Below are 23,279 nucleotides of genomic sequence, written 5' to 3'. Positions count from 1 at the left end.
CCCCTGCTGAACCTCCTCTCAGGATCCCCTGGCCAAGTTAGTTTAAACCCTCCTCAACAGCACTAGCAAACCTCCCCACAAGGATGTTGGTCCCATTCCGGGTCAGGTGCAACCCGTCCGCCTTGTACAGGTCCCACTGCCCCTAGAAATGGTCCCAATGTCCCAGAAATCTAAAGCCCCCTCTCCTGCACCATCTCTCCAGCCACGCATTCATCTGGACTAACCTCTTATTTCTATACTGACTACCGCATGGCACCAGAAGTAATCCAGAGATTACTACCTTTGAGGTCCTGTTTTTTAATCTGCTTCCTAGCTCCCTAAATTCTGCTTACAGGACCTCATTCCTCTTTCTACCTATGTCGTTGGTACCAATATATACCACGATCTCCATCTGTTTGCCCTCCCCCTTTAGAGGTGGTGACACAGTGATCTATATTCGGGAGTCCCCAACATCAACTCTGGACCCCATGAGGTCTCATGGAATCAGGCCAAACATGGGCAAGGAAACCTCCTGCTGATTACCAGGTACCATCTCCCCCAGCTGATGAATCAGTTCTCCTCCATGTAGAACATCACTTGGAGGAAGTAGTGAGGGTGACGAGGGTGCAGAATGTACTCTGGGCGGGGGACTTCAATGTCCATCAAAAGTGTCTCAGTAGCACCACTACTGACCGAGCTGGCCAAGTCCTAAAGGACATAGCTGCTAGACTGGGTCAGCGGCAGGTGGTGAGGGAACCAACAAGATGGAAAATCATACTTGACCTCATCCTCACCAACCTGCTTGCCACAGATGCATCTGCCCATGACAGTATCGGTAGGAGTGACCACCACACAGTCCTTGTGGAGACAAAGTCCTGTCTTCACATTGAGGCTACCCTCCATCGTATTGTCTGGCACTACCACTGTGCTTAGTGGGATGGATTTCGAACATATCTAGCAACCCAGGACTGGGTATCCATGAGGCGCTGTGGACCATCAGCAGCAGCAGAATTGTACTCGAACACAATCTGTAACCTCATGGCCCGGCATATCCCCCACTCTACCATTACCATCAAGCCAGGGGATCAACCCTTGTTCAATGAAGAGTGCAGGAGGGCATGCCAGGAGCAGCACCAGGCATACCTAAAAATGAGGTGTCTACCTTGTGAAGCTACAACTCAGTGATAGACAGAGCTAAGCGATTCCACAACCAACGGATCAGATCTAAGCTCTGCAGTTCTGCCACATCCAGTCGTGAATGGTGGTGGACAATTAAACAACTCACTGGAGGAGGAGGCTCCACAAATATCCCCATCCTCAATGATGGGGGAGCCCAGCACATCAGTGCAAAAGATAAGGCTGAAGCATTCGCAACTGTCTTCAGCCAGAAGTGCCGAGTGGATGATCCACCTCGGCCTCCTCCAGAGGTCCCCAGCATCACAGATGCCAGTCTTCAGCCAATTTGATTCACTCCATGTGATATCAAGAAACGGCTGAAGGCACTGGATACTGCAAAGGCTATGAACCCTGACAATATTCTGGCAATAGTATTGAAGACTTGTGCTCCAGAACTTGCCATGCCCCTAGCCAAGCTGTTCCAGTACAGCTACAACACTGGCATCTACCTGGCAATGTGGAAAATTGCTCAGGTATGTCCTGTAAAAATAAACAGGACAAATCCAACCCAGCCGATTACTGCCCCATCAGTCTACTCTCCATCATCAGTAAAGTGATGGAAGGGGTCATCAACAGTGCTATCAAATGGCAATTGCTTAGCAATAACCTGCTCACTGACACTCAGTTTGGGTTCTGCCAGGGCCACTCAGCTTCTGACCTCATTACAGCCTTGGTTCAAACATGGACAAAAGAGCTGAACTCGAGAGATCCCTAAATTTATTTGGTTTAGAAAAACTTATTCTTTCATGTGAGTCAATGCTTTCAGGCAATCCTTGTACAACAGCATTAAAAGCTAGTTTCTTATAGGTGATATGGATGCTTAGGTTATAATGGATTTCGAAAGATTCATAGGACACATTAAGCTTGTCCTTTCACTGCCCTACATTTTTTTTTTACATTCGTGACAGGATGTGGGCATCGCTGGCTGGGTTGGCATTTGTTATCTGTCCCTAGATCAGCACCTCATCTTCCGATTAGGCACTCTACAGCTTTCCGGACTGAATATTGAGTTCAACAATTTCAGATCATGAACTCTCTCCTCCATCCCCACCCCCTTTCCGATCCCCATTTTTCCAATAATTTATAATTTTTTTTTTACAACTTTTTTTTCTCTTCCCTCTTATTTTTAAATTTATTTCGATCTATTGTTTAATCTCCACCTTTTAGTCCATTTCGATCCCTTCCCCCCCACCCCACTAGGGCTATCTGCCACTAGCTTGCTTCCCTTAATGTCCCCATTAGCACATCCTTTAGAAAATATCACCACCATCAACAGCCCTTTGTCCTTTAGTCTATGACATCTTTGGCAGTCTCTTCTTGGCCTCCACCTATCACTGGCCCCCTATCGAGCTCTCCTGTCCCACCCCCTTCTACCAGCTTATATTTCATCTCATTTCTATATGTCTTAGTTCTGACGAAGGGTCATACGGACTCGAAAAGTCAACTGTATCCCTCTCCGCAGATGCTGTCAGACCTGCTGAGTTTTTCCAGGTATTTTTGTTTTTGTTCAACATAAACATTGCCTGTTTGACTCTGAGCTGTGCTTCCAACCCTATAACCTCTCCATTACCAAGGCTCTCTATTTCTACCTTTGTAACCACTGCTGCTGAAGTTCTCATCCATACTTTATTCCAATGCTCTTCTCTCCCATCTCCATAAATTTTAAGTTGATCTGAACCTCTTCTGCCTGCATCCTAACTGGTACCAAGTTCCACTCACCCATCACCTCTCTGCTTGCTGACCTGGTTCACCAATGTCTCAATTTTGTAATTCTCCTCCTCATGTTCAAATCCCTCCATGGAATCATCCCTCCTAATCTCTGTCTCTCCTCCAGCTCTACAACCATCCAACAATTCTGCATTGCACTGACTTTGGCCTCCTGTGCATCCCAGATTTCAAACTGCCCCACCATCAGCGATCCTGGAGTGAGCTGTCTGCACCCTGAACTCTGGAATTCCCTCCCTAAGTCTATTTTTCTCCCTAGATCCTCCCTTTCCCCACTGGAAGACTTTCCACAAAGCCTCCTGCGTTAATCTCACAGTCAAGGTGCCGCTGGGTAACAGCAATCATAATACGATTGAATCTTATGTTCAATTTGAGGAAGAGAAGAATGGTTCCAAAACTAGTATTTTAAACTTAAATAAGAGCGGTTATGAGGGCACGAAAGCAGAACTAGCTAAAGCGAACTGGCAAATGAAGTTAAGGGACAGGTCAATAGAGATTCAGGGAAAGACATTTAAATGGATACTTCGGGATACACAGAATAAATACATTCCAATGAGAAAGAAAAATTCCAAGGGGCAAGATCCACCATCCAAGGTTAACTAAAAAAGTTAAAGATAGTATCAAACTTAAAGAAAAAGCATATAATTGTGCAAGGATGGGTGGCAGGTCAGAAGACTGGGCAGAATATAAAGAACAGCAAAGAAAGACTAAAAGATTAATAAGGAGGGAAAAATTAGAGTACGAGAGAAAGCTGGCTGGAAATAGTAAAACAGATAATAGGATTTTCTATTGATATTTAAATAAGAAAAGAGTTAACAAAGTGAGCATTGGTCCAATAGAAAGTGAGTCTGGGGAATTGATAATGCAAAGTAAGGTGATTGCAGAAGAATTAAATAGGTATTTTGCTTTGGTCTTCACTCTAGAGGACACAAGTAACATCCCAGAAGTAGCTGTAAATCAGGGAATGGAAGGGAGGGAGGAACTCAAGAAAATTGCAACACCAGGGAAGTAGCACTTAGCAAATTGTTGGGGCTGCGGGCTGACAAGTCCCCAGTCCTGATGGGCTTCATCTTAGGGTCTTGAAAGAAGTGGCTAGGGAGATAGTTGATGTGTTAGTTTTAATTTTCCAAAATTCCCCAGATTCGGGGAAGGTTCCATTAGCTTGGAAAATAGCAAATGTAACTCCTTTATTCAAAAAGGGAGGGAGACAGAAAACAGGAGACGACAGGCCAGTCAGCCTAACGCCTGTCATAGTGAAAATATTAGAAGCTATTATTAAAGATGTTAAAGCAGGACACTTAGAAAACTTGAAGACAATCAGGCAGAGTCAACATGGTTTTGTGAAAGGGAAATCATTTTTAAGCATTTTATTGAAGTTCTTTGAAGGAGTCACTTGTGCTGTGGATGTATTGTACTTAAGTTTCCAGAAGGCATTTGATAAGGTGCCACATCAAAGGCTATTGTGGAAAATAAAAGCTCATGGTGTATGAGGTAACATATTGGTATGGAATCATAGAAATAAAAACATAGAAAATAGGAGCAGGAGTAGGTCATTCGGCCCTTCAAGCCTTCTCCGCCAATCAATATGATCATGCTGATCCTCTCAATGCTGTTATGTGAGATAATGTGAAATTGTTCATTTTGGCAGGAAGAATAAAAAAGCACATTATCTAAATGGTAAGAGACTGCAGTTCACTGAGTTGCAGAGGGATCTGGGTGTCTTAGTGCATGAATTGCAGGTACAGCAAGTAATTAGGAAAGCTAATAGAATGTTATTGTTTATTGTGAGGAGAATTGAATATAAAAGTAAGGAGGTTATGCTTCAGTTGTACAGGATACTGGTGAGACCACATCTGGAGTACAGTATTGGTCTAAAAGCAAAAAACTGCAGATGCTAGAAATCGAAAACAAAAACAAAAATACTGGAAAAACTCAGCAGGTCTGGCAGCATCTGCGGAGAGGAACACAGTTAACGTTTTGACTGCACATGACTCTTCAACAGAACTAAGGAAAAATAGAAAAGGGGTGAAATATAAGCTGGTTTGGGGCGCGGGTGGGGGGGTCTTGGGACAAGAGAGCTGGATAGAGGGCCAGTGATAGGTGGAGATAACCAAAAGATGTCACAGACAAAAGGATAAAGAGGTGTCGAAGGTGGTGATATTATCTAAAGGAATGTGATAATTAAGGGTAGAAAGCAGGACGAGCAAGGTACAGATAACCCTAGTGGGGGTGGGGTGGGGGGAAGGAATCGAAATAGGCTAAAAGGTAGAGATAAAACAATGGGTGGAAATACATTTAAAAATAATGGAAATAGGTGGGAAAAGAAAAATCTATATAAATTATTGGAAAAAACAAAAAGGAGGGGGAAAAATCAGAAAGGGGGTGGGGATGGAGGAGAGAGTTCATGATCTAAAATTGTTGAACTCAATATTCAGTCCGGAAGGCTGTAAAGTGCCTAGTCGGAAGGAGGTGCTGTTCCTCCAGTTTGCGTTGAGCTTCACTGGAACAATGCAGCAGGCCAAGGACGGACATGTGGGCATGAGAGCAGGGTGGAGTGTTGAAATGGCAAGCGACAGGGAGGTCTGGGTAATGCTTGCGGACAGACCGAAGGTGTTCTGCAAAGCGGTCACCCAGTCTGCGTTTGGTCTCTCCAGTGTAGAGGAAACCGCATTGAGAGCAACGAATGCAGTAGACTAAATTGAGGGAAGTGCAAGTGAAATGCTGCTTCACTTGAAAGGAGTGTTTGGGCCCTTGGATGGTGAGGAGAGGGGAAGTGAAGGGACAGGCATTGCATCTTCTGTGGTTGCATGGGAAGGTGCAGTGGGAGGGGGTTGAGGTGTAGGGGATGATGGAGGAGTGGACCAGGGTGTCCCGATCCCTACGGAATGCCGCCAGGTGGGGTGAAGGAAAGATGTGTTTGGTGGTGTCATCATGCTGGAGTTGGCGAACAATCCCCATCCACCACTACTCTCCTCTGTCTGACTGAACTTGTTCTCACACTGAACAATTTCTCCTTAAACTCCTCTCACTTCCTCCAAATAAAAGGTGTGGCTATGGGTACCCACATGGGCCCCAGCCATGCCTGTCTCTTTATGGGGTATGTGGAACATTCCTTGTTCCAATCCTACTCCGGCCCCCTCCCACAACTCTTTCTCCGGTACATCGATGATTACTTCGGTGCTGCTTCATGCTCTCATCTGGACCTGGAAAAATTTATTAATTTTGCTTCCAATCTCCACCCCTCCATCATTTTCACATGGTCCATCTCTGACACTTCCCTTCCCTTCCTTGACCTCTCTGTCTCAATTTCTGGTGATAGACTGTCCACCAATATCCATTACAAGCCTACCGACTCCCACAGCTACCTCGACTACAGCTCCTCACACCCCGCTTCCTGTAAGGACTCCATCCTATTCTCTCAGTTCCTTCGCCTCCATCGCATCTGTTCTGATGATGCCACTTTCAAAAACAGTTCCTCTGACATGTCTTCCTTCTTCCTTAACCGAGGTTTTCCACCCACGGTGGTTGACAGGGCCCTCAACTGTGTCCGGCCCATCTCCCACGCATCCGCCCTCACACCTTCCTCTCCCTCCCAGAAACATGATAGGGGCTTTTTCCCTTTGAAATTTGGCATTCTTGCATCTGTCCTGATGAGTGCAAGAAATAAAACTTTGACAGCATGTCTCCTTTTCGAGCAATACTCAAGTTCCTAAGATTTTGGAAAGGAACGAGGTAGGGTAGAAGGGTAGATAGTGGGTGCCAGTCACGTCAAAATCAGTCAAGGCTGCGTCCCTTTAAACAGCGGCAGTGACCATCAACATCAGGTTAAAAAACATTGACCCTTACACGGCTCACAGCGTAGAACCTTCTATTCCAATTATGCGGAAAGACAATAAGAGGATTTTTTTTTCACAGCACATGTACATCGCTGGCTGGGTCAGCATTTATTGCCCATCCCTATTTGCCCTTGAGAAGGTGATGGTGAGCTGCCTTCTTGAACCGCTGCAGTCCATGTGGTGTAGGTACACCCACAGTGCTGTTAGGAAGGGAGTTCCAGGATTTTAACTCAGTGACAGTGAAGGAACGGTGATATATTTCCAAGTCAGGATGGTGAGCGGCTTGGAGGGGAACTTGCAGGTGGTGGTGTTCCCATGTGTCTGCTGCCCTTGTTCTTCCAGGTGTTAGCGGTCGTGGGTTTGGAAGGTGCTGTTGAAGGAGCCTTGGTGAGTTGCTGCAGCGCATCTTGTAGATGGTGCACACTGCTGCTACTGTGCATCGGTGGTGGAGAGACTGACTGTTGAAGGTGGTGGCTGGGGTGCAAATCAAGTGGGTTGCTTTGTCCTGGATGGTGTCGAGCTTCTTGAGTGTTGTTGGTGCTGCACTCATTCAGGTAATTGGGGAGTATTCCATTACACTACTGACTTGTACCTTGTAGATGGTGGACAGGCTTTGGAGAGTCAGGTGGTGAGTTACTTTCTGCAGAATTCCCAGCCTCTGACCTGCTCTTGTAGCCACAGTATTTATATGGCTAGTCCAGTTCAGTTCCTGGTCAATGGTAACTCCCAGGATGTTGATTCAGTGATGGTAATGCCATTGAATGTCAAGGGGCAATGGTTGGATTCTCTCTTTTTGGAGATGGCCATTGCCTGGCACTTGTGTGGTGTGAATGTTACTTGCCACTTGTCAGCCCAAGCCTGAATGTTGTCCAGGTCTTGATGCATTTGGACATGGACTGCTTCAGTATCTGATGAGTCATGAATGGTGCTGAACATTGTGCAATCATCAGCGAACATCCCCACTTCTGACTTTATGATGGAAGGAAGATCATTGATGAAGCAGATGAAGATGGTTGGGCCGAGGACATTATCCTGAGGAACTCCTGCAGTGATGTCCTGGAACTGAAATGATTGATCTCCGACAACCACAACCATCTTCCTTTGTGCTAAGTATGACTCCAACCAATGGAGAGATTCCTCCTGATTCCCATTGGCTCCAGTTTTGCTAGGGCTCCTCAATGCCACATTCAGTCAAATGTGGCCTTGATGTCAAGGGCACTCACTCTCACCTCACCTCTGGAGTTCAGCTTTTTTGTCCATGTTTGGACTAGGGATGTAGTGAGGTCAGGAGCTGAGTGTCCCTGGCGGAACCCAAACTGAGTGTCAGTGAGCAGGTTATTGCTACGCAAGTGCCGCTTGATAACACTGTTGATGACCTCCCCATCACTTTACTGATGATGATGGACAGTAGGCAGATGGGGCAGGAGTTTGTTGGGTGGATTTGCCCTATTTATTGTGTACAGGTCACACTTGGGCAGTTTTCCACATTGCTGGGTAGATACCAGTGTTGTAGCTGTACTGGAACAGCTTGGTTATGGGCACAGCTAGTTCTGGAGCACAAGTCTTCAGTACTATTGCCAGAATGTTATCAGGGCCCATAGCCTTGGCAGCATCCAGTGCCTTCAGCCTTTTCTTGATATCATGTGGAGTGAATTGAATTGGCTGAAGACTGGCAACTGTGATGCAGGTGACCTCCGAAGGAGGCCGAGATGGATCATCCATTCGGCACTTACGACTGAAGGTTGTTGCGAATGCTTCAGCCTCATCTTTTGCACTGATGTGCTGGGCTCCCCCATCATTGAGGATGGGGATATTTGTGAAGCTTCCTCCCCCAGTGAGTTGTTTAATTGTCCACCACCATTCACGATTGGATGTAGCAGGAGTGCAGAGTTTAGATCTGATCCTTTGGTTGTGGGATCGCTTTGATCAGACAAGAATCATTCACACCTTTGTCATGTTTTTTTCCAGTCTCAACAAGATATTGTTTTGCACCTGAGCTATAAAGTTGAGCAAAATAGAGTGAAAACAAATCTGTCTAACAAAAATGCACAATCCATAATCACTTCCTTCCTGCGTCTTCGCACTGAAAAAAATCAAGACTTGCCTTGCTCTTCCTTCTACCCTACCTCGTTCCTTTCCAAAATCTTAGGAACTTGAGTATTGCTCAAAAAGGAGACATGCTGTCAAAGTTTTATTTCTTGCACTCATCAGGACAGATGCAAGAATGCCAAATTTCAAAGGGAACAACAACTTATACTGCACGAGAAAAGGGTGCGGCTTTGTTGCTAAGTCAACTCTGATTGGTTGAGCTGTTGTCCCCCAGGCTTTTGTTTAATTCTGCTTATTGTGAACAGCCAAAGAGACATGCTGGTGGATCTGCCATTGTACCAGCGCTGAAATTTATATACCACATTACTCAACTGCGTGGTAAGTATATTGTCCTATTGACTTCCTGTTAGTGGAAAATACTACTTGTGATGCTACTGCATAGCAGCAGTGTGAAAGGGCTAGCCTCACCTGTTGCTCAAATTGTAGGCTGTGCATCCCAACAACTGGCCGACCATATCACAGCACATCCCTTCAGCCGTTCACAATAGGCAGAGTACTAACCTTTCTCAACCTGCCCATGCTTGCAAAACTCAGAATGTAATGTCTAACATTAGATGTGACTTCACAATTGGACAGCACTTAATGAACAATCCCGAGTGTGCTAAAATTACACTAACCGTCAATTTAAGATTATCAGTGGGGCTCACAATGTGGCTCATTTACACTTTCTAGAAGCTACACATATTCATGCACAGGGACCTGTCCTCTTCAGTCAAAATGAACATGTCCAGGCACTGCAGCTTCTTTGAATTAAAAAATATGGGGGACGAGTTCTGTCCTATCAAGAGACCTTAGGAACTCCTCAACTTCTTCAGTCTCCCATTCCTCCTACTTTCTATAGGCCATTAAAATCCCACTTGGCATTTCCTAACCACTGGTTCTCAATTTACCTTCTCTTCTTATCTATTCTTTCAGCTTTGGTGGCATCTGGCACCATCGGCTGTGGACCTTAAGGTATCTTTCTCAATTAAAGAGAATAAATTGAAGTCACAGGCATATCTATATTACACATTTAATCCTTCGAACTATCATCCCTTTGCTTGCTGATTTACATTGACTCCATGTCCTGGAATGCCCCCATTTTACAATTTTAATCCTCGTTTTCAAATTCCTCCAATGGTTTCGCTCCTTCTGACTTCTTTTATCACCTCCAGCTTTATGAGAACATCGCACTCCTCCAACCAGGGCCTCTTGAATATCCTCAACTCCCTTCGTCATGTCATTGGCAATCATATCTTCAGCTGCCTGGGTCCTAAGCTCTGGAATTGCCTCATTCTCTTGGTCTTCCTTTAAAACCCTTTTCATGCTTTTGATCATTTATCCTAATATCTCCTTAGATGGCTCAGTGTCAATTTTTGGTTGGTCACATTGCTGTGTATTCCAATAGACTTTAAATTACTTTTTGTACCTGTCCACTTGTTTTTGGTGATTTCCGCACTGGAATGCCTAAATATATAAACAAATGAATTAGGAGTAGGAACAGGCCATTCGGCCCCTCGAACCTGCTCCTCCATTTGATAAGATCATGGCTGATCTGATTGTGGCCTCTATTCTTCTGTCTACCCCCTATACCCTTTGACTCCCTTGTCAATAACTCAGCCTTAAAAATATTCAATGACCCAGCCTCCATTACTCTCTGGGGAAGAGAATTCCACAGCCTAAAGACCCTCTGGGAGAAGAAATTTCTCCTCTTCTCTGTCTTAAATAGGAGGCTCCTTATTTTTAAACTGTGAGCCCTAGTTCTAGATTCCCTCATGAGGGGAAAGCGTCCACCTTGTCAAGGCACCTCAGGATCTAATATGTTTCAATAAAATCTCCTCTCATTCCTCTAAACTCAAATGGGTACAGACCCAACCTGTCCAACCTCTGCTCCTCTGCTGTGTCTAGCTTTCCCCCAGTTAGAAAATACACTGAGTTTCTTTCTTTGGTTCAAATTGAAGGATCTCACACTTTCCCATATGCCTCATGTAGTATAAAAGGTTAACAGACGGGACATGCTAATGTATAACGTAGATGATGATGTACTACTGACACCAGTCGGTCTCGAGTTAGACTCTCTCTCTTGAAAGAAAAGTTGGAATCATGCCTAGGAGCTACGTGCCTACTCTGTAACCCGTTTAGATGTAGGACGAAGGAACAAATGTTAAGCAGATACCAGTGTATGTCCACATCTGTCTAAGAACCAAGCCCCACGCCTAGAGTTCAAGGTAGAAGATCTCATCTCAGAACACCACAATTTTTAGCCCACTCATTTAGTCACCAATATGTCTCTTTGCAACATTTTGTCCCAGCTGTATTATTTACTGTGCCACCTAGTTTAATATCATCAGTAAACTCAGAAAATTGGCCGCTTTCTCTCTTCTTTATAAATGTAGTGAAATGCAATGGCCCCAGCGCAGATCCCTGGGAGGATATTGCCAATTACTAATTTGCTAATTTGTGTATATCCCCATTATCGCGATTCTCTGACTCCTGTCTCCTAGCCAATTCTCTACTTTTGCCAATAGGTTACCTCCTGTTCTATGCACTTTTATTTTTGCTAGCAGGCTCCAGTGTGGAACCTTAGCGAATGCCTTCTGGAAGTCCACATAAATAACATTCCATAGACACTCTCCTTAGTTCTCATGCTCGTGAATTCCTCATGACATGACCTACCCTTAACAAATCTCTCCAATAAGTTTGCGTTTATCCAAGCGTTCAGTCACTCTATCTCTAATGACATATTCTAGAAACATCCCCAAAGCAGACATGAAATCAATAGGCCTATCATTTCCTCGTTCTTTCTCCCACCCTTCTTAAATAACGGTGTGACAATGACAATTTTCAAATCCAAGGGGACATCCCTGAATCAAAACAGTTTTGGAAGATTATGACTAAAGCCTTTCCAATCTCCACACCTACTTCCTTTAATACCCTGGGATGGGAAACATTAGGTTTTGAAGGTTTGTTGATCTTCAGTCCCATTATTTTCTCCATTACCATTTTTTAAACTCCTATTAAAGCTAGGAAATTCCTTCTTTTGATTTATTTTTGATTTTTCTCGTACCCCTTGTACTTTATCCCTATCTTCCATCATGAAGACTAATTAAAAAGTACTTATTTCGCAAGTCTGCCATCTCATTTTCAATTACAAAACAAGCTGTGTGCTTCTTTAAGGTGCATGTATTACCTTAGCCACCTTCTTTCTCCTAATATACTTGTAAAAACTTTTACTATTATCCTCGATTTCTTTCATTTTTGTTTTCTCTTTGCTACTTTTGCCGCATGTCTTTGCTGTTCTTTATTCCTCTGTCAGCCAGTGAGAGCTCCATTATCCTTTACACTTGTGAAAGGCTGGCCTTATAGTTTTATAACATCTCAGCTCTCTTGTTGACCGCAGTTGTTTAGTTACACAGATAGAGCTCTTGGTCTTTAGGGGCGTTGTACGGGTTGTGTGGTGCAGTGGGTAGCATCCCTGCCTCTGAGCCGGAAGCTCTGAGTTCGAGTCCCGCTCCAGGACTTGATGGCCAAGGAAGGTGGCATTTGGAACGCGGCCAAACAGGTTGATTATCAACCTGCAAATCCTTCCAACACCCACCAATGGCAGGTGATAAGAGTGGGAGAGATTCCTGGTCAGCCGTGTGATGGAAAGAACGTTGGAGCCTCTACCATCACTATCCATAGCTCCAGACCACAACGTTCAGGGAAAAGTGCAGGTTGCCACAGCAACTCAGACTCTGAGTGAACTATAACCACCGCCATAGGTCTTATATCGAACACTTCTTTGAACATGTCTCACATTCACCTGTAATTTTACACGTTTAACGGTTCTGTTCAGTTGGTCAATTTTGGCATCATCCCTGCAAGGTCCTCAATTTATAATCTTGGTTTGTGACCCTCTTCTCCCTATCAAACCCACTATCAAATCCAATCATATTACGTTCCCTGTTAGCTGCTGTTCCCCCATCGTTAGAATTACTCAACACTCTAGCACTATTTATGATCTGGACTTTGCTCTCATCCTTTTTCTTATCTTGAGATTATTTGCACTTTTATTATTATTTCTGCATGAGCCCTTTGTCCCCGCCCACCCACCCCTCCAACCCTTTACTGGTTTACAGTCCTATTCACAGCCCCATTTATCCTACCCTGGGCCCTGGCCAGTTTAGTTGCAGTCTGTGCCCACGGCTGCTCCCTGTTCCAGTATCAGCGCACCAGCAAATGGAATCCCTATTCCTACACTCGCCTTCCAGCCCAGTCACTTTCCTGCCTTTGAATCTGGCTTCCAGCTTCCCAACATCCTCCCAGTTCCTTCTTATACCATTGATCCAGACATGGCTCTTCCTCAACCAACTCCCACCCCCACCCCGGGCCATTTCCAGATGCTCTGAGATATCTCTCACCCTGGCACTAGGGAGGCAACAGTCCCTTAGGGTTCTCCAGTGTGACTGCACAGGATGCTATCTGCCCTCGTAATGATCAAAAATCCTCTTTCATCACAATTGTTCTGTTCTGCTTCTCCCAGTCCATGAACTGTCTCCTGCTCCATGGTGTTGTAGTCAGTGTTGTGCCTGTCAATCCCACAGCCTTTCTCCGTAACCTCACAGGAAGGCAAATTATACATTGGCCTTTATTGCAAGGTGATTGGAGTACAAGAATAAGGAAGTCTTGCTAAAATTGTGTAAGGTTTCAGTGAGACCACACATGGAGTACTGAGAGCAGTTTTAGGCTCCATATCTAAGGATATACTTGCCTTGGAAGCATTTCCTTCACTGTCGCTCGGTCAAAATCCTGGAACTCCCCACCTAAATGCACTGTGGGTGTACCTACACCACATGGACTGCAGCGGTTCAAGGCAGCAGCTTCTCAAGGGCAATTAGGGATGAGCAATAAATGAAGGCCTAGCCAGTGACACATCCCATGGGCGAACAAATACAAGAAAAATGTATGGCAAAAGTTCACTAGATTGATTCCTGGGGTGAGAGAGTTATTCTATGATGAGAGACTAAGTAAATTGGGCCTATACCCTCTGGAGTTTAGAAGAATGAGTGAAGGAAGGTGATCTCATTGAGACATCCAAGATTCTGAAGGGGCTTTATGGGGTAGACACTGAGGTTGTTTCCCCTGGTTGGGGAATCTAGAACACATTGTCTCAGGATAAGGGGCCGATCATTTGGGACTGAGATGAGGAGAGATTACTTCACTCAAAGGGTTGCGAATCTTTGGAATTTTCTACCCCGAGTTGGTTGTGAATACTCCATCGTTGGATACGTCTAAGGCCGAGAGTGACAGATTTTTGGTCTCTCAGGGAATCAAGGGATATGGGGTTCGGGCGGGAAAGTGGAGTTGAGGCAGGAGGTTGGCTTTGATCATATGGTTATGGCAGAGCTGGTCTATCCCTGCTCCTTTATCCTGCTTACTAACTTTGCGGCATGGGTTTGAAATTGGTTGGGAGGTAGGAGATTGAGAGTAGGGATAAATGGGAAACACACTGATTGGCAGGTTATGACATAGTGTTTCCTCGGAATCTGAACTAGGGCATCAGCTTTTCACAGTGTGCACCAATGATGGATGAAGGAATCGAGAACCGTTTTCTAAGTTTGCAGACGACACTAAATAGTTAGGAGGCAAAGTCAGCTCTGTGGATGGGAGTCAGGAAGTCACTAAGGCAGTTAGACAGAGGGGGCAAGACTGCAGCAAATGGGCCTCAATGTCATTCACTTTGGATCGAGGAAAGACAAACTGGAATGTTTTCTCAACGATGAGAAACCAAGAATCTTGGGAGAGAAAAAGGATTTGTGCGTCCATTATCACAAATCAAAGCTAATGGAGAAAGTGAGCAAAAATGCTAATGGGGTCTTGGCCTTAATCTCAAGGAGTCTGCATTACAAAGGCGGCTCTTTGCTACATCCCATATGGAGAGCTCCCTACATTTTTCGGCACTGTACTTTAGTAAAGATACATTCACCTTAGAGAGTACAAAGCAGATTCACCAGAATCACAGAATGGTTACAGCACAGGAGGCCATTTGACCCATCATGTCTGTGCTGGCTCACTGAATGAGCAATTTACCGCGTGCCATTCCCCCACCTTCTCCCCACAACCCTGCACACTCTTCCTTTTCAGATAATAACCCAATTCCCTCTTGAACACCTCGACTGAACCTGCCTCCATCGCACTCTCAGGCGGTGCAGTCCATTCACTGTGTGAGAAAGTTTCTCCTTGTGTCACCTTTACTTCTTTTGCCGATTACCTTAAATCTGTGCCCTCTGGTTCTCCATCCTTTCACCAATGGGAACAGTTTCTCCCTATCCACTATGTCCAGATCCCTCATGATTTTGAACACCTCTATCAAATCTCCTCTTAACCTTCTCTTCTCCAAGGAAAACAGTCCCAACTTCTCCAATTTTTCTAGGTAACTGAAGTTCCTCATCCCTTGGAACCATTTTGGTGAATCTTTTCTGCTCTCTCTCCAATTCCTTCACATCCTTCCTAAAGTGCAGCGCCCAGAACTGGATGCAGTACTCCAGCAGAAGGGTAACGTTAAATTGTGAGGACAGGTCACAGAAATTTAACTTGAAGCCCTTCCAGTTAGAAAGCCGAGAGATGATCAAATCAAGCGGCTCAAACAAGGATTCAGAAAGGTGGATATAGAGAGACTATTTCCTCGGATGAGGGGATCGAGGACAAGAAGATACAATCTTAAAATTCAGGAGTGGCGTCACAAAGCACTTTGCCACATGATAATCGGGAATTCTCTTCCCCAACAGGCTGCAGATGTGGGATTGCTCGAATTTTTCAAGACTTAGATTTATAGATTCTTGTTAGGTTAAGGGCATCAAGTGATGTAGATCTAAGGCAAGCTGATGTTTCTGATGTATAGGTTAGCCATGACCTGAATGAAGGGCCAAATGGCCTCCTCTTATTCCTGTGTTCAGTCTGCGCCTCCACTGAAAGAGAAATAGAGTAGGGGAGCGGTAGAGGAGGGGGAGGTGACCACTCACCAGGTCACTCTAGCTCTACTCTTAGCGGCTGGATGTGCCTGTGACAAAGATCCAAGAGCAGCCTGAAGTGCTCTCAGCTCGGGAATAACTCTCTCCGAAAAGAGAAAGGAACTAAAACAGAAGGCCTCAAATCCCAGCAGCTCATTCAGTGTCGAATCATACAGTACAGGAGGCGGCCATTCTGCCCACTGGGCTATACCAGATCGCTGAGAGAGAGCGATCCGATTAGTCCCGCTTACCCTGCTCTTTCCCCCGATTTTACTGCAAAATTTTCCTTTTTAAGTAGAACAAAACTCTCTTTGAAAATCATTATTTAATAATATTATTATTCATCTAGATCATAACAACTCACTGAATCAAACGATGTCTCATCTCCTCCTGGCTCTTTAGCCCATTAGTTTAAATCGTTACCCTCTGGTTACTGTCAGTGGAAACAGCTTCTCCTTATCTATTCTATTAAAGCCCTTCATTAACTTGGAACACCTCTATTCACTCTCTCCTTAACCTTCTCTGTTCTCAGGAGAACCAGCCCAGCTTCTTCAGCCGTCCCCCCCACCAAGTAACTGCACTCTCTCCAAGATCTTGGGGTTTGGGGTGCCATAGTGGCAATGTCACCGGTCCGAGTAATCCAGAGGCCCAGGTTCATGCTCTGGGGACACGGGTTCAAATCCCACCACGGCGGCTGGACCAGGAAGCTCTCCCTCTCTTACCGTCTGCCATCAGGTTTATCGGAGTAACAGGCTGAAACTCAACCTGTCTGGCCACATTATGAATGCACGGTCCTTGGCCATCGAGTCCTGAAGTGGGATTTGAACTGGGAGCTTCGGCCCAGAGAAAGGGATGCTACCCACTGCACCACAAGACCTCACTTACCCAGCTGGTTCATTAATGTCTTTTAGGGAAGGAAATCTGCCATCCTTACCCAGTCTGGCCTACATGTGACTCCAGACTCTCAGCAATGTGGTTGACTCTTAACTGCCCCCTGAAATGGCCCAGCAAGCCACTCAGTTCAAGGGCAATTAGGGATGGGCAACAAATGCTGGTCTTGCCAGCAATATGCACATCCCATAAAAGAATATTAAAAAGTCCTTCCTAAAGTGTGGTACCCACAATCAACAAAGTACACTAGCTGAAGTTTTATAAAGTTTAGTGTAACTTTATTCTTCTATTTATAAAAAAAGGGATTTTATACACCTTTCTTAAACAGCTTTATCAATGTGCCCTGCTACCTTTGTGTATGTCAACTTGGAATGCCTCTATTCACTCTCTTCTCAGCCTCCTCTGTTCTCTAAGTTTCTGCTGCTTCTTTTTAATTGCACATTTGGTGTAAACAGTTTCTCCTTATTTCTCTTCCGAAGTGCCTCTCACACACCTCTGCGTTACATTTTACCTGCTCATTTCACCAGTCTGTCTCTGCACTGCTCAAGTCGGTGACTGTTCTCCTCACCATTGACCCCATTTCCAAGCATTGTATCAGCTGTAAATCTCGAAACAATGTCCCTGTAAATCCAAGTCCTGGGCCTTTAATATATATATCCAAAAAGAGCAGTGGACCTAATACCACCCATTGGGTGACACCACTGTATACTCCCTGCCAGCCCAAAAAAAAAACGAGCGTTCACCATTACAGTCTGCTTTCTGTTCCTTAGCCAATCTTGTATCCATGCTACCATTGGCTCGCTAATCCCATGCATTTCAATTTTACCAACAAGACTATTATGTGGCACCCAATCAAACACCTTCTGAAAGTCCATATATTCAACATCAATGATATGACCCTTATCAACCCTCTGCTTTATGTTACTGAAGAACTCAATTAAGTTAGTAAGGCACAATCTGCATTTAACAACAATAACTCACATTTATATAGCATCTATAATGGAATGAAATGTCCCAAGACACTTCACAAGAGCATTATATAACAAAGTCTGACACCGAGCCATGTAAGGAGATATTAAGTGAGGTGACGAAAAGCTTGGTTAGAGAGGTAGGTTTTAAGGAGTTTCTTAAAGGAGGAAAGTGAGGTAGAGAGGCAGAGAGGTTTAGGGAGGGAATTCCAGAGCTTGGGGTCCAGACAGCTAAAGGCATGGCTGCCAATGGTAGAGAAATTAAAATCGGGGATGCTCAAGAAGCCAGAATTAGAGGAGCGCAGATATCTCAGAGGGTTGTGGAGCTGGAGGAGATTACAGAGATAGGGAGGGGCGAGGCCATGGAGGGATTTGAAAACAAGGGTGACACAGGCAGCAGATGACCTTAAGTTTACAGAAGGTAGAACGTTGACTGTCATCTCTTAACTTACGTCCTTCTAAGAGACAATTAACACTGTCTCGGATCATGGCTGGTGGCATAGTGGTATTATCACTGGACTAATATTCCAGGAGACCCAGGGTAATTCCCTGGGGACCTGGGTTCGAATCCCACCAAGGCAGATGGTGAAATTTGAATTCAATAAAAATCTGGAATTAAAAGTCTGATGGTGACCACAAAACCATTGCTGACTGTCGTAAAAACCCATCTGGTTCACTAATGCCCTTTAGGGAAGGAAATCTGCTGCCCTTACTTGGTCTGGCCTACATGTGACTCCAGACCCACAGCAATGAGGTTGACTCTTAACTGCCCTCTGAACAGGGCAAACAGGGATGGGCAATAAATGCTGGCCTAGCCAGTGACACCCATATCCCATGAACAAATAATTTAAAACAACTATGGTCTCCACAGGTTTCCCCTCCGACTAATCGGCAGTTACCTGGTTTTTCTCTCTCCTTTCTTGCTAGGGGTTTAACATTTGGAATCCTCCTGTCCTCTGGTACTGCTCCCATATCCAAGGAGGATTGAAAGGTTGCGGCCAAAGTCTAGAACAGAAAGACAGATTAACCTCACATAGGTTGATGAAAGGTCCCATCAGATAGATTAACCTTAATTCCCATCAGCTAATTGACCTCAGCTTGATTGTCATTTGATTTGAGGCGTTTATCTCCGTTTGCCAGCATTTACAACCTTCCTTTTCACTGCTCGTGACAAAAAAAAGGTTCTCTCCTGAACATTCGTGATTTCTCCAAGTTCTCCTGTTCTTCCCAAAGTGCACATCTACCCTTCCCAGCGTATACCCTAACCTTCACCAGGACAGTAGCATTAAACAGATTGGTCTGCTGGTGGTGTGTTAAAGTTCACACATGGAGTCCAAGTTGTTGTGACACCCTACACTTTCACATGTATGTTGTAGTCTGGAGCTACGGATAGTGATGGTGGTGGCTACAAGGTTCTTTCCATCACACGGCTGACCAGGAATCTCTCCCACTCTTACCACCTGCCGTTGGCGTGTGTTGGAAGGATTTGCAGGTTGGTACTCAGCCTGTTTGGCTAAATTACGAACACATCTTCCTTGACCATCAGGTCCTGGGGTGGGACTTGAACCCGGAGCTTCCGGCTCAGAGATAGGGACACTACCCACTGTGCCACAAGATCTCCTAAACAGATTGGCGTACATGCACACAAATAACAACCAAGTCAATTCTGTCCTCACCTGATGTCCATACACACACTTCCCACAAGGGGTCACTGGACAATGATCAGAAGTAGAAACTCGGGCTACTTTTCCCTAAACCAAGGGCACAAAAACCTATTGCGACACCTATGTCCGAGGCAACTTAACTCAGCACAGGCGGGGAATTGAACCTTGGACCTTTCCTAGTCTGTATGACTCAGCCACCTGCTCAGCAAGCTGTCTAAGCCATGGAGAAAACTGACTTGCTTTCCCCTGGATGAGAGAGAGCTCTAGTGTGTTTATGGTGAGAGCAGAGAAACAGAAACCAGAGAGAGAAGAAAAGAGCGTGCCAACACGGTGGGAGAATGGATGCAAACAGAAAGCAAACAAGGAAGGAGAAAGCGCAGTGAGAGCTGAGAGAACAAGAGGATAGACCACAGGGAGTGCATAGGAGGGCGGAGAGAGGGTGCGTGCGGGAGTGTGAGGAGCGAGAAAGAAAAGAGTGAATGGATGGGGAGAAGGAGAAAAGGTTGAGGGAGAGATGAAAAGAGGAACAAAACATCCACCACAGCCAATTTTCCGATTAACACACACCGAGCATGAAAAACAAAAACGAAATAGCTTGTCCTTGTCCACGTTCCCACTCAAAGTGATCAGAAACGTATACAAGTGGAGCTCTCAAACTCTCTTGATCTGCGTTTCCACCAAATTAAATAATGCAATAGCTTCTCGTGGTCCACCAGGCCTTGGAAACACATTCCAGTAAGTCAGCTCAGCAAGATTTCCAGGATAGGGCAGAGAGAGAGAAACCATTTGGTTGGGGAAATCTAGGCTGAGGAGACGGAGCCTCAGAATTACAGCCAGGTTTTTCGGGAGTGATACACTTCTGCAGCAGTTCTTGAACAGACATCAAATCAGCGATAATAAATTTTCATTAATCAAAACTGGCAAGGGATATGGGGCAAAGTCTATGGACTTGGGTAACAGATCTGTTACAATCCCATTGAATAACTGGAGGGGCTAAATGGTCTACTCCCATTCCTATTTTTATGTCTTGAGTAAATGAGTTTGTTGGCCAAATGAACTCTAACTGCATGCCTTCCCACGTTCTCATCAATTGCTGCTTGCAATCAATAACAAGGAGAGACTGAAGTAAGAATAAACAGTGATGGTTCATTGAGGCATAGGGCAGAGCACCAGATCATACGTGCTCACTCAGAAACCTCCAACTAGACTTACAGTTCCCAGTTGCCCGTGCTGGACAGTGATTCGTCAGTGCTGTCACATGATCAGTACACTTGCATTCTCTTAAAGGGACAGGGTACCTCACTTTACCCACACTTATGTTCCTAACAGGGCAGCTTCATGAGATGCAGGTAAATAAATCTGTTGAAGGTGAGAATTGCTGTTTGCGCTCCAGACGCCAGGCGTACAAACACTGGGTGATTCCGACCATCAGCATTAAAACGTGACAGGAACATTCCAGTGTGGAAAGTATTCCCCAATTAAACAAATAAACTGAAAAACTCTGAACTTCAGCTCACTTAACAATTAGACTAAAGGGACACTGCATATTGTACAACATTGTTATCCTTACAAATCTGTTTTTCAATTGACTTATTGTGAGCAGAACCAACGGAAGGTGCAGCAGAGATATAGAAACAGCTTCCACCTTTCATCTTCGCATACAAGCCCCAGGAGATGCAACATCTGCCCCTTCACCTCCGCTCTCACCATCCAAGGCCCCAAATGCTCCTTCCAGATTAAACAGCAATCTACCTGTGCTACTTTCCATTTAGTTTACTGCATTCACAGCTCACCCCTGTGGTCTGCTCTACATGAGGGAGGCTGAACACAGACTGGGTGACTGCTTTGCAGAACATCTCCGTTCAGTCCCCCTGACCCCAAGCTTCCGGTCACATCGCATTTTAATTCTCCGCCTCGCTCTCACGCTGACCTCTCTCTGTCCTCGATCTCCTGCACTATTCCAATGAAGCTCAGCGTTACCTTGAGGAACAGCACCTCATCTTTTAATGAGTCACTCTGCAGCCTTCCAGGCCCAACATCGAGTTGAACAATGTCGGACTGTCATCGCTGCCCTTGCTTTATTTTGGTTTTCTTTGCAGATTTTGGGCTCTTCTCTCATTTTCGAATGGCAGTGATTCAGGATCCTGCTATTCACACCTCGTCTAGACACATCTTTTGTTTCTTCACTTGTCCTTTGACCGCTCCCTTTGGCCCTGCACCACTAACTGTTCTGTTTCTACAAAACATTTCAACTTGAAAATTACAGGAAAAGTGCAGTAAAGAGCAGACCACATGGGGTGAGCTGTGAATGCGGTAAACTAAATGGAAAGTAGCACAGGTAGATTGCTGTTTAATCTGGAAGGAACATTTGGGACCTTGGATGGTGAGAGTGGAGGTGAAGGGGCAGATGTTGCATCTCCTGGGGGCTTGTTTGCGAAGGTAAAAAGTGGAATAACAATAAGGGCCAAATACTGCAGATGCTGGAAATCTGAAATAAAATCAAAAAATGCTGGAAGAACTCAGCAGGTCTGGCAGCATCTGTGGAGAGAGAAACAGAGTTAACATTTCGAGTCCGTATGACTCTTTTTCAGAGAGAAAGGTGGAACTGCTTTTATATCTCTGCTGCACTTTTCATGGTGCTACTCATAATAAAGTCAGTTGAACAAACTGTTTTTTGTTAGACATTTTGACCCTTGTGGTCATGTTAAGGTTTTTTCCCAATGCCTGGGGCACTCGGCATGTTCATCACACTTTAGTGCGACACCTTAAGCTGAGTGTGACAGGAGTACCGAGTGGCCTGTCCCCAGGATTAGAGACAGAGAGGCCAAGGAAGGGAAGGGAAGAGTTGCAGGAGGACCACGTGAAAGCAAGAGGAGGATGGGAATTGGGAACAGGCTGATGAAATTTCCTAGTTCAGGACATGTCAAGTTATCTGTTAACACTGACTGGCTGGCCGACCAATCATATTTCAAAGATTGACAGAATGGTTACAGCGCAGAAGGAAGCCATTCGGCCCATTCATATCTGTGCTGGCTCGCCAAAGGGGAAATGCACCTTGGCCGTTCTGGCATTTTGTCCCCGTAATCCTGCAAATTTGTCCTTTACAAATGAAAATCACTATTGGCGAGGACACCGTCCGCCTGAGAGATCAGACAGGGCCTCAGTTTAACATCTTGTCTGAAAGTGCAGCACTCCCTCAGTATCGACCCTCCAACAGTGCAGCACTCCCTCAGTATCAACCCTCTGACAGTGCAGCACTCCCTCAGTATCAACCCTCCGACAGTGCAGTACTCCCTCAATACTGACCCTCGGACAGCACAGCACTCCCTCAGTACTGACGCTCGGACAGTGCAGCACTGCCTCAGTCCTGACTCTCCGACAGTGCAGCACTCCCTCATTGCTTACCCTCCAACAGTGCAGTGCTCCCTCCATACTGACCCTCCAACAGTACTGACACTCCCAGGGTACACCGCTCCCTCAGTACTGACTCTCTGACAGCGCAGGACTATCTCCGTACTGGCCTGCTGACAGCGCAGCACTCCCTCCATACTGACTCTCCGAAAGTGTGAGGCTCCCTTAGTACTGGCACTCCGAGAGCACAGAGCTCCCTCAGTACCGACACTCCAAAAGTGCAGCACTCCCAAAGTGCCGACACTCTGACAGTGCAGCACTCCCTCAGTACTGACCCTCCGACAGTGCAGCACTCCCTCAGTGTCGACCCTCCGACAGTGCAGCACACCCTCAGTACTGACCCTCCGACAGTGCAGCACTCCCTCAGTGTCGACCCTCCGACAGTGCAGCACACCCTCAGTACTGACCCTCCGACAGTGCAGCACTCCCTCAGTGTCGACCCTCCGACAGTGCAGCACACCCTCAGTATTGAACCTCCAATAGTGCAGAACACCTTCTGTACTGACTCTCTGACAATGCAGCACTCCCTCAGTACTGACCTTCCGACAG

General features: G+C 45.5%; 1 long non-coding RNA gene across 2 annotated transcripts in view; it reads right to left on the bottom strand.

Annotated features, from left to right (window-relative positions):
* LOC144669561 (uncharacterized) overlaps positions 1-23,279 on the bottom strand; it is a 72,097-nt gene that overhangs the window by 36,299 nt on the left and 12,519 nt on the right. For both annotated transcript variants that reach the window (XR_013573686.1, XR_013573687.1), the window contains one exon: positions 18,555-18,660. This is a non-coding gene — a long non-coding RNA (uncharacterized LOC144669561). The remainder of the gene's footprint in view (positions 1-18,554; positions 18,661-23,279) is intronic.

Source organism: Cetorhinus maximus, chromosome 29 (assembly GCF_964194155.1).
Source record: "Cetorhinus maximus chromosome 29, sCetMax3.hap1.1, whole genome shotgun sequence".
Lineage (NCBI taxonomy): Eukaryota > Metazoa > Chordata > Chondrichthyes > Lamniformes > Cetorhinidae > Cetorhinus > Cetorhinus maximus.
Note: the sequence above shows the minus strand (reverse complement) of the source record. Positions and strands in the feature narration are given on the sequence as shown.